The 10,583-nt window shown below is 38.1% G+C and overlaps 1 pseudogene; it reads right to left on the bottom strand.

Annotated features, from left to right (window-relative positions):
* Window positions 1-5,828: 5,828 nt before the first annotated feature.
* LOC122755005 lies at window positions 5,829-10,045 on the bottom strand (annotated as a pseudogene).
* Between the last annotated feature and the right edge of the window lie 538 nt (window positions 10,046-10,583).

Here is a 10,583-nt window from a genome sequence, read left to right as displayed (position 1 = left end):
ATGGACCCCTAGGATAATTTAATATACTATTCATAATATTATTAAATTATTTACTGTTTGTCTCCATTAAAATTTTTTTAGTGTGAACCCCTTGTTCCATCTTTGTAAACCCCCAGGGGATTTGTGAACCACAGAATAGGAGGACCACTAATTCATGGAAATAATGAAAAGGGACAAAGTAACTCTGTACATAGATGTTTATAGTTATACTATAAATGATAACAACAACAACAAAAATAAAAAGACTTTAAATATCTAATGTTTGGAGGCTATGGTATATGTTTGGAGAACTATGGTATATCAAGAAAATGGGATACTTAAAATGAGACAATAGCTGTCAGGGCACTTTGTAAATCTTAAGATGGTAGGTAAATATAAGATATTGCTTTCATTATTATTACTATAGTCACAGAGAATGAATGACAAATACAAAGGCTATACAATAATATGAAAGCCATTGAATCCTTGAGTTAGAAGGGACCACCAGAGGCCATGACGTTCAATTCATAACTGAAGCAACAATCTTTTTGAAGTTTACAATAAGACTATGTAATACTTTAGTAGATTGATGGTCTTAGTGGAGGGAATACTCCCTACTCCAGGGCAAACTGAAACCCTTCCATCTTTTCTACCTGGTGGGATTCTTCTTTATGTCCTTTCATAAATCCTTCACAGAAGATCTATGTAATGTGTCAGAGGTCTTCCCTTTTAAAATAGATTTTTTGTTTGCTTGTTTGTTTTGAGGGACAATGAGGGTTTAAGTGACTTGCCCAGGGTCATACAGCTACTAAGTGTCAAGTATTTGAGACTGGATTTGAACTCAGGTCCTCCTGAATCCAGGGCCAGTGCTTTATCCACTGTGCCACCTAGCTGCCCCCTGAAATAGATTTTTATTGATATCTTCTGTTTTGATATCCCCAAGATTTTCCTCTTTAGCCCTCCTCCTGACTCCTTCCAGAGAGTCATCCCCTATTACAAAGAATTAAAATCCAAGGAAAAAATCAGAAAAACAAATCATCACAGAAAATAACTGATGTTATTTTCAATGTTCCACATCCCTGGACTGCCATATGTATATAGGAACAGAGGGAAGTGTCATATCCTGTCTCTTCTTTGGAGACAAACTTGTTCTCTGTCAGAAACCTCAGTTTCGATTGTTTTGTGGTAGTTGTTCTTTTCATTTACATTATCTGCTGGTGCTTTTAATGTTTTGTGGATGTCAGTACAATACATAGTACTGCTCTGTATCACTATAAAGAAAATTATGCAAACTGAAAAAAGCAGAGCTAAGAGGAGCTACGACCTGGGATTTCTTTAGTCCTTCCTTCCTTCCTTCCTTCCTTCCTTCCTTCCTTCCTTCCTTCCTTCCTTCCTTCCTTCCTTCCTTCCTTCCTTCCTTCCTTCCTTCCTTCCTTCCTTCCTTCCTTCCTTCCTTCCTTCCTTCCTTCTTTCCTTCTTTCCTTCCTTCCTTCTTTCCTTCCTTCCTTTCTTCCTCCCTTTCTTCCTTTCTCTGTTTTTCTGTCTCTCCCCCCCTCCCCCCACCAATTTCACTAATGTTTACAACTCTTGGTGAGGAAACTCCCTTTTCCAATGCAGACTGATAAGTTCCGCAATTTACAGTCTTAGAGAGTTTTCTGGCCTATGAGAGATTAAGTGACTTGCCCAGTGCCATACAACCAGTATGCGTCAGAGGTGAGACTTGATCCCAGGGCTTCCTTACTCCAAGACTGTCTCTCTGTCCACTACTCTTCACTTGTCTCTCTATGCTAAAGAGATAGTTATTAATATGTTGCTATTAATGTCTGTATGAGTTTGCTTTTTATTGTAAATTCAATTAAGCAAATGTGTATTAAACATTTACTGATGGTAGAGCCCTATGCTTTGTGTTAGAGATATGAAGTTTAAATAAGATACTGTGCTTCATGGAACTTACAATTGAGGGGGGTAAATAAGATGTGCATTGATAACTGTACAGTATACTTAATATAAACACAATAATGATGATAAGTACATTAGACTAGAACAATTCAAGATGCTGTATGAGGTACGCAGGGGAAGGACACTGTGTACCATTGAATGAAAATTTAGTCTTTCAGAGATCCCAAGCATCAGGGAGTCAGGAGTGGAGGGGCAGCCCTGATGATGTTGCCTTACTAGTTTAGGTTAGATGTTGGGATGAAATGCGATATTCACAGGTAATTATTCAGTTAATAAAAGGAGGTTTACTTAGAACTACTTTATAAGGAAATGTAACAAGGATATAGTAGTACTTAGCTTGTACTGACATGGCCTCTGTTGTCTCCATATGAAACTCATCTGTTCAGCAGGGCCAGTGTGGTGAATCTCCTGTTCTTATAGCATCCACCAAGATGAAAAAGCTCAGACCTGACATAAGTGGGACCTTCCTTACCTCTAGGTAATCAGGAAGTCATATTAATACCAAAGGTTACTAGAAAGCTGCTTTAAGGGAGGTTTAGCTTAAGCCTTACCCCACTCTCACAACAATGAGGTGTTAACTTTGTTACTTTTTAGGGCCTCACTGAGATTGGAAGAGAGGGATAGGGGGTTTTGGTAGATATTGGTTCTATCACAACAGCGGAAACGTTTCTCTATTTAAAATATGCTCCCAACAAAATAATGCCAAGAACCATTAATATAAAATTTGGCTTTCCCTCTACCCCAGGGAGATAGTTTAATATCATTATTATTCTGTCTAGTCCTAAGTCCATTATTGTTTCTTGTAAATAAAACTGTTTGACTTTCACGTTAAATGGGAAATCAAACCCAAACATCTCATTAATCACTTGTGCATTCATGAAATCAAGTTATATAGCTCCACTGAAAAATATATGAAATAGCTCCTTCATCTTGTGGAATTTCATAAGTGGAAGGGACCTTAGAGATTATCAGTAATATCATACTCTCATTTAGATTTAATAAATGGAAAATGATTAATGTAAACCAAGGAACTATAAAGGATTTAATTTGAATTTGGAGTTCAAATTGACTTGGTGACAAAGGCAGTACCTTTAAATACCTTGATCTCTTCTAGGCATGATATATTGAGTATAAAGGAGAAAGCTATGGTTGTATATATCAAGAGATTTACCAGCAACCTAAAGTCAAAATACGATAGGAAGAATATGTTTAAAACAAGGAACACATAAGAAACACAAGTCTTAATGTACTCTTTGGGACTGCAAAATGGACCATATCATATTTGGAAAATAGACTAAAAAAAGCCAATATTAATGAAACAGAGGGCTTGTTACCCTAGGGAAGCTACAAAGATGAACTCTTTCTCATAAAAAAGGAGGAAAAGGATTGATAGACATCCTCAGAAAATACAATAAACGGACTAAAGTAGTTTTTAAAACTTAGATGAATATGTTTGGAACAAGTTGAAATCACTTCACTTAGCAATAATGAAAGGGTTGCTATAGGTACATTATTTTGGTTTTGTTGAATGTAACAAAAAATGGTTTGCCAACAGATGGAACTGATGAAATGGCTAAGGTCCAAGAGTAAAATTAAAAAGGCTGACATCTAAATGAACTCAGCTAATGATATGTTGATAATCAGGCATTAAACAAATGACTGAGCCAAATGGATTTGTTTATAGAATTGGGGAGGCTATGATGGTAATTCAAGGCCATATAATTTCCCAGCAACCTAGAGGCTGCAAAGATTTAGTACCTACTGAATACCCAGAAACACAGGATCTGATGTTTTAAATTATACAACAGAAGCTTGCTATATTTCATGGACTGAGAAATGATAAATACTCATACTACAGATCCAGACTTCCAAATACCCTCTATAAATTATACTGGAATCAGATCATCATCTCAGACCAAACTGTTTCCCACAATTCCTGGATCAAACATTAATTAATGAAAATTTAAGAACAATTTTAGTAAATATCACCATATTAAATATTGGCACCCAGCAAAAATAAATAGATAAATGAAAAACATTACATTAGAACAGGACGAGGTAGATATAATTCTCATCATACCGTCTACTATTAGATTTGTGCTGAGGATGCTTCTGATAAATCTACAGTAGATGAACTTACTTTTATTCAATTATAGAAGGCAGTTATTTCATCTACTTGTGAAATAGTTCACAGAACATTAAATGTGAAAGATAAATAGTAGGATAGCAATGTGTCCCAGTACTTTTCTAACTGAACTACACTAAATAAAAGAGAGCAATTTTCTATAATTATTGTGATTTTAGTTATTATTTCTCTTTGGTAGAGAACAAAAATTTTAAAAGATAAGAGTTTAACAAATAGTTTTAAGAACATGCTCAATTTTTTTACACAAACACATATATAATAACTGTGTATATTTGTGTGCATATTTGCTTTGAGTTGATATGAAGCATCCACCTTTATGCTTTAGATCTCTTTAACCCTCAGTCAGTTTTCTGGGGTACCTGGTATTCTTTTTGGAATCAGTTCAGGTATAATCCCATTCCCATCCCAGGTAGATTTGGTGGTCCTCTGAAATATAGTCTGCAATGCAGTGCATTGTGAATGTTGAAGGAGAAATGATTCCTAATGGGCTGAGAGCTAATGACTCCATGAGACATTAAGAAATAATAAAATAAAGCCAAAAATAGAAAAAAAAAATGAAACTGACCTGGAAAGCAGACTGAGAGATCATTTAAGAATCATTAGACTACCTGAAAGCCATAAACAAAATATAGCCTAGACATCACAATTTAAGAAATCAAAAAATAAAACTGTTCAGAGAGCTTAGAAGCAGAGGGTAAAGTAGATATGAAAAGAATCCACATCAACCCTTGAAAGAAACCCCCAAAAGAAATATTAAAGTAAAAAATTATAGTCCCAGAAATACAGTAAAAATCTACAGCTCTTTTGTCAAGGGAAAAATACTACAAGCAACTAGAAAGAAATCAAGTATTGAGGAGACATAGTCAGTATCACAGGAGATTTAGTAGCCACCACATTAAAGGGGTGGAGAGCTTGTAATATGATATTCCGGAAGATCAGCGATCTAGACTTACAACCAGGAATAACCTCTCCAAAAGAAAGCCAGTATAATTTTACTCAGGGAAAAAATAGATTTTTAATGAAATAGAGTACTTCTAAGCATTCCTAATGAAAAGACCAGAGTAAAAAAAATTGACATACAAATATAGGAGTCAAGGGAAGCACAAAAAGGTAAGCATGAGAAGTCATCTAGGACTAAACAAGATTAAACTGTTTAGATTCTTATATGAGGAGATAATACATGTAGCCCTTCAGAACTTTATCATCACCAAAGGTCATAGAGGGACCCTAATTAGAGACAACTTCATTATGGGGCCACAAAGATGCCAGAGCATTGTGCTCCAAGCTAAAAGATAATTGTGATGGCCTAACCTGGCCCTAGGAAATTGTAGATGAAAAAAATAAGTATACATATCCTTTACATCTCAATATCTTAAATTTATCTCTGCAATTCATACTAACCAGGTCCCTGTCACCCAGGGTTAAAACTATAACATGAGCCACTCTATATCACACAGGGAACTTTGAATTTGGCCTCAAGACTCTTTGTCTTTCACTGTTTCCCAAACTTCCTTGTTTCCTGATATCCATCTGTTATGGGTCCCTGGGTACCTCAGAAGTTTTCTGGGGTACATCAAAAAAACCTTCTCCTTGAGAAACTTAACCAAAGAACAGACACACCTAAAGAGATGAATGGCATGAATGGGGACTGAGCTAGCTCCAGCACCACCATCCTTCATTCCAGTGGTTCTTTCTGTAGGGCCTTCATGATTCAGCTGATTAAGATGGAAACCTGTAATTCTATTCAACCTTTCAGAGAAGACATTCCAGTGTGCATGATCTCATCAACCAGGCAAATATTGGTGGCAATCACAGTGCAAGAATGAAGCAGCTGCTTCTTGACATAATAGTTATCCCAGATGCCAGCTTCAGCTGCAATAACTGGTTCACCTGTCTTTGGGTCAACACCAACAAGCTGTCCTGACTCGGAATGTTCAGCCCGTATCTTAACTGGTGTCTCCTGAAGGTCAAAACCAGAGTTCTGAGCAAGAACCTTGTGAACAATGAGCAATGCATCAGCAAAAGCTTGCACTCTAAGATGGGCCCTTCCCTTGACAGTGGGCTTATGTTTGATAAGAGCTTCAGCTATAGCTACTTCCACTGTGCCAGCACTGGGAAACCATGCAGCCATCTTCAATGGCATTCTTGACAGCTTGCAGACTGTCTCTTACTGTGTCCTTGATCTGTGTATATGCTTATTTGGTCCTTTGATCAACAGTGTGACAGATCAAGGGTTGCCGCATTTCTCAATAAAGGTGAATTTCTCTTCTTCCAGTGTGTATTCATAGACAAGTCCTTCATGTCCCAAACAATCAACATTTAGGTCCTTTAGAGAATTTATGGCCATCCCACCACATGAAAGAGTCAACCTCTCCATATTTCTTCTTTTTGCTCTGCGGAGAGCTACTATGCCTTCTTTTCTTTCTTTCTTTCTTTCTTTCTTTCTTTCTTTCTTTCTTTCTTTCTTTCTTTCTTTCTTTCTTTCTTTCTTTCTTTCTTTTCTACTATGCCTTCTTTCACAAGAACATCTAAAGAAAATGGGTCAATTCCCTTTTGATTAATAACAATAAATCCTTTGTCTGAATCACCACTCACTTTTCTTTTCAGTTCTACTATTTTCTTTACTCTATCTTCAATGAATTTCCTTTCGGCTTCTACTAGTCTCTCTCTTTCCTCTGCAATTTTGGAAAAAAATCAAGAATTTACTTCTGCTTTTTCATATTCTGATGACACATTGCATGTACGAATGTAAACATCTTTAAGGTCAATTGCAGAGAACCAGGAAGAATTCCCTGGAATCTGGTTATTATGGTATATGGATTAGGGACAATAGGGTGAAGGTCCTCCCTGAAGTCCTGTTCCATTCTCCAAGACCCATCTGGCTTTTGGACCAGAAGCACAGGGGAATTAAAGGGAGAATTATCTCTTTAGGTGTGTCTGTCCTTTGGTTTAGTTTCTCAAGGAGAATGTTCTTTTGATGTACCCCAGAAAACTTCTGAGGTACCTAGGGACCCATAAGACATCTCAAGACAACAAGCCCCCTTGACCTTTCTGAGTCCCTGAGAGAGATTGGCTCTTTGGGTTCTGACATTTGCAGTTTGAACCCTAATTATTAGTCCCTCTCCTCCTGGTTCTGCCCTTGTATGTTTTGGCTCATTTCCAGATCTCACTTCCCTATTTCCTTCTACTCTCTGCCCACACATACTTCAGACCATAAGTACATTTTCTAGAAGTTCTTGGGGTTTTTTTGTTTGTTTGTTTGTATTTTTTTTTTTGGTGGGGCAATGAGGGTTAGGTGACTTGCCTAGGGTCACACAGCTAGTAAGTGTCACGTGTCTGAGTCTGGATTTGAACTCAGGTCCTCCTGAATCCAGGGCCGGTGCTTTATCCAGTGCACCACCTAGCTGCCCCTAGAAGTTCTTTACAAGGGGAAAAGTGGGTATACAAATTCAAAAATAATACATTTAAGTGCATATAAATAAAAATTACCTAATCTCATACTAGACTGATATTCAACTTCTATATTATTGATGATGATGATAGTGGTAGTGGTAGAGGAGGAGGAGGAGGAGGAGGAGGAGGAGGAAAAGAAGAATGATGAAGAGAAGCTATAGTTCCCCAAAGCTAGCTCTTGGCCTGAAACTGAGTACCACTTCCTCTGGCATCTTTGTGGCTCTATAATGAGATTGTCTCTCCTCTTCCAGAAGTCCTTCCAAACCAGTGATCTAGCTCCATAGAGCTCATTCAACTTTTCTATAATACCCATTCATTCAATCAGGAAACATCTTAATGGAATTGTTTTGGTTCTCCACCCCTGTTCCTTAATCCCTGAGCTAACAATAGATCTTCTTCTTTCTAATTAAGGGAAAGCAAAGAATCATGGACTGGTTACAATGTTCCTTTTTTGCACCCTACACTTCCCCCTTCCCCCTTCACAAAGTCAGAATAATTCAACCCACGTGAAATTATTTCAGTTTATGCACCAACAGTTGCTGCAAATGAAGGGGTAGAAAAATTTTGCTAAGACCTTCTATATGAAAGTAACATGTACTCATTTCCACCTGCTCACTTCTTGGCTTCCTTCAAGTCTCTACTAAAGTCCCATGTTCTGCAAGAATCCTTGCCCATTCCTCCTTAATCATAGTGCCTTCCCTCTGGCATTCCCTCTGATTTATCTATTGGCTTTCCCAATACTCTATGAGCTTCTTGAGATCAGGCACTGTTTACTCCCTTTCTTTATACCCTTAGTGCTTAGTACAGTGCCTAAGACACAGTAGATGCTTAATGAATGCTAGTTCACTGACTGGCACCTTTTCCCATCAACCAAGCCTCAGTGGTCTCTCGAAGCTCCTCTTGGTTATTTTATAATTAGGTGATGAAGAAATGATGTCAATAATCTGAGCCTTTAATTCTCTGAGCCAGCCAAGTTTTGAGAGTTTCAATACATTTTTTTGGGCAGGGCAATGAGGGTTAAGTGACTTGCCCAGGGTCACACAGCTAGTAAGTATCAAGTGTCTGAGGCTGAATTTGAACTCAGGTCCTCCTGAATCCAGGGCCAGTGCTTTATCCACTGCACCACCTAGCTGCCCCTGAGTCTTAATACATTTTGGGAAAGGCTAACCGAATTTTCATGGGGGCAAAGGCTAGGATATTACTCTTCCACACTCTAGTTCTTGGTGTTACGTAAGATCCTTAAGGTCTTCCTCTAATAGAAATAGGGGCCACTAAGCCATACATAAAGATTGCAGTGGGTCACACAATGACTGAGAAAAACATTAACGTTGTCTAGGGTTTATTGCATTTTCATTTATTTTGTTAAATATTTCCCAATTACATTTTTTTTCTGTTTTTTTTTTTTTTTTTTTTTTTTTTTTTGCGGGGCAATGAGAGTTAAGTGACTTGCCCAGGGTCACACAGCTAGTGTCAAGTATCTGAGGCTGGATTTGAACTCAGGTCCTCCTGAATCCAAGGCCAATACTTTATCCACTGCGCCACCTAGCTGCCTCCTCCCAATTACATTTTAATCTGGTTCCATCCAACTTGGTAATTGCTGTGGGCCACATATGACTTGTAGGCTTTATGTTTGACATATCTGTTCTAGAGCCAAGCTTTTATTATTATTATTATTTTTAGAGCAAAGCTTCTTAAACTGTGGGTTATGACCCCATATAGGGTTGTGTAACTGAATGTGGGTAGCTCTATGAAGGAGTGACTGAATCAAGGAGAGTCCCAAGAAGGATTTTGTTCTACCAAACAATCCATCAGTCAGTGAATAAATATTATTAAGCACCCACTGTGGCAAGTGCTTGTTTTCATTTTGTCCTTTTAATTGTGTCTGACTCTTCCTGACCCCATTTAGTGTTTTCTTGGCAGAGATACTGGAGTAGTTTACCATTTCCTTCTCCAGCTCTTTTATAGATGAGGAAACTGAGGCAAACAGGGTGAAGTGATTTTCCCATGGTCACACAGCTAGTAAGTGTCTGAGAACAGATTTGAACTGAGGAAGAAGTCTTCCTGACACCAGGCCTGACACTCTACCCATTACACCACCTCTTTGCCCCTAAGTACTAAGTGATAGAGATACAAACATGAAAAAGAGTCTGCAAGGATCTCACAGTCTAATGGGAGAATGCAACACACAAAAGGAAGCTGAAAAAGAAGTGGGTGGGGGACAGCAGAGATGGTACCCTATGGAAACATGATGGAGTCCAGTTTAGAGGTGCACAAGCAGATAGGAAAGGAAGAGGTGGATGATGTGGGAGCCTTTTTAAAAGAGAGGCTTCATGAGGAGTTCTTTGCTTTACCTTTCAGCTCTCCAGTCACAGGGATACAGGATTCTGATGAAATGTGAGTGCTCTGGCTGATGCAATCTCTCAGGATGATGGGTTTCCTGATGGTGAGATTCCTGGATGATGGGGTCCAATTCAAAGGACTGTGGTAGGGTAGGAAATGAAAGTCCATGTTGTGAATGATGCCTAATCTTTATAGCTCACAAGTGGTTGTCTCAATGTTAAGTAGGAACAGGGCAGTTCAATGGCACAGTGGATTGAGTTCCCAGGCCTGAAGTCAGGAAGACTCATCTTCCTGAATTCAAATCTGGTTTCAGGCACTTTCTAGCTGTGTGACCCTGAGCAAATCACTTAAGGCTGCTTGCCTCAGTTTTCTCATCTATAAAATGAACTGGAGAAGGAAATGGCAAACTACTACAATATCTCTACCAAGAAAACCCAAAATGGGATCATGAAGAGTTGAACATGACTGGCCATCTTTAGAGTAGGTGGGGAAAGGGAGAGGGAGGGAAGGAAAAAAAAAGAAAAAAAGAAATTTATGTGATAACTGACATATATTTAAAAGGAATATCAAGTTATCCATAGAAGATGTTCAATTTCACCGTGTTACAGAAATGCTTGTTTTATTCCATAAATTAAAAATAACTTTAAAAAAATGACAACTAAAATGATGGAACAACAATAGGCAGGAACAGCACCAGGGACAAAAA

Source organism: Dromiciops gliroides, chromosome 4 (genome assembly GCF_019393635.1).
Source record: "Dromiciops gliroides isolate mDroGli1 chromosome 4, mDroGli1.pri, whole genome shotgun sequence".
NCBI classification, from domain to species: Eukaryota; Metazoa; Chordata; class Mammalia; order Microbiotheria; family Microbiotheriidae; genus Dromiciops; species Dromiciops gliroides.
This window is presented reverse-complemented; position numbering and strand designations above follow the sequence as displayed.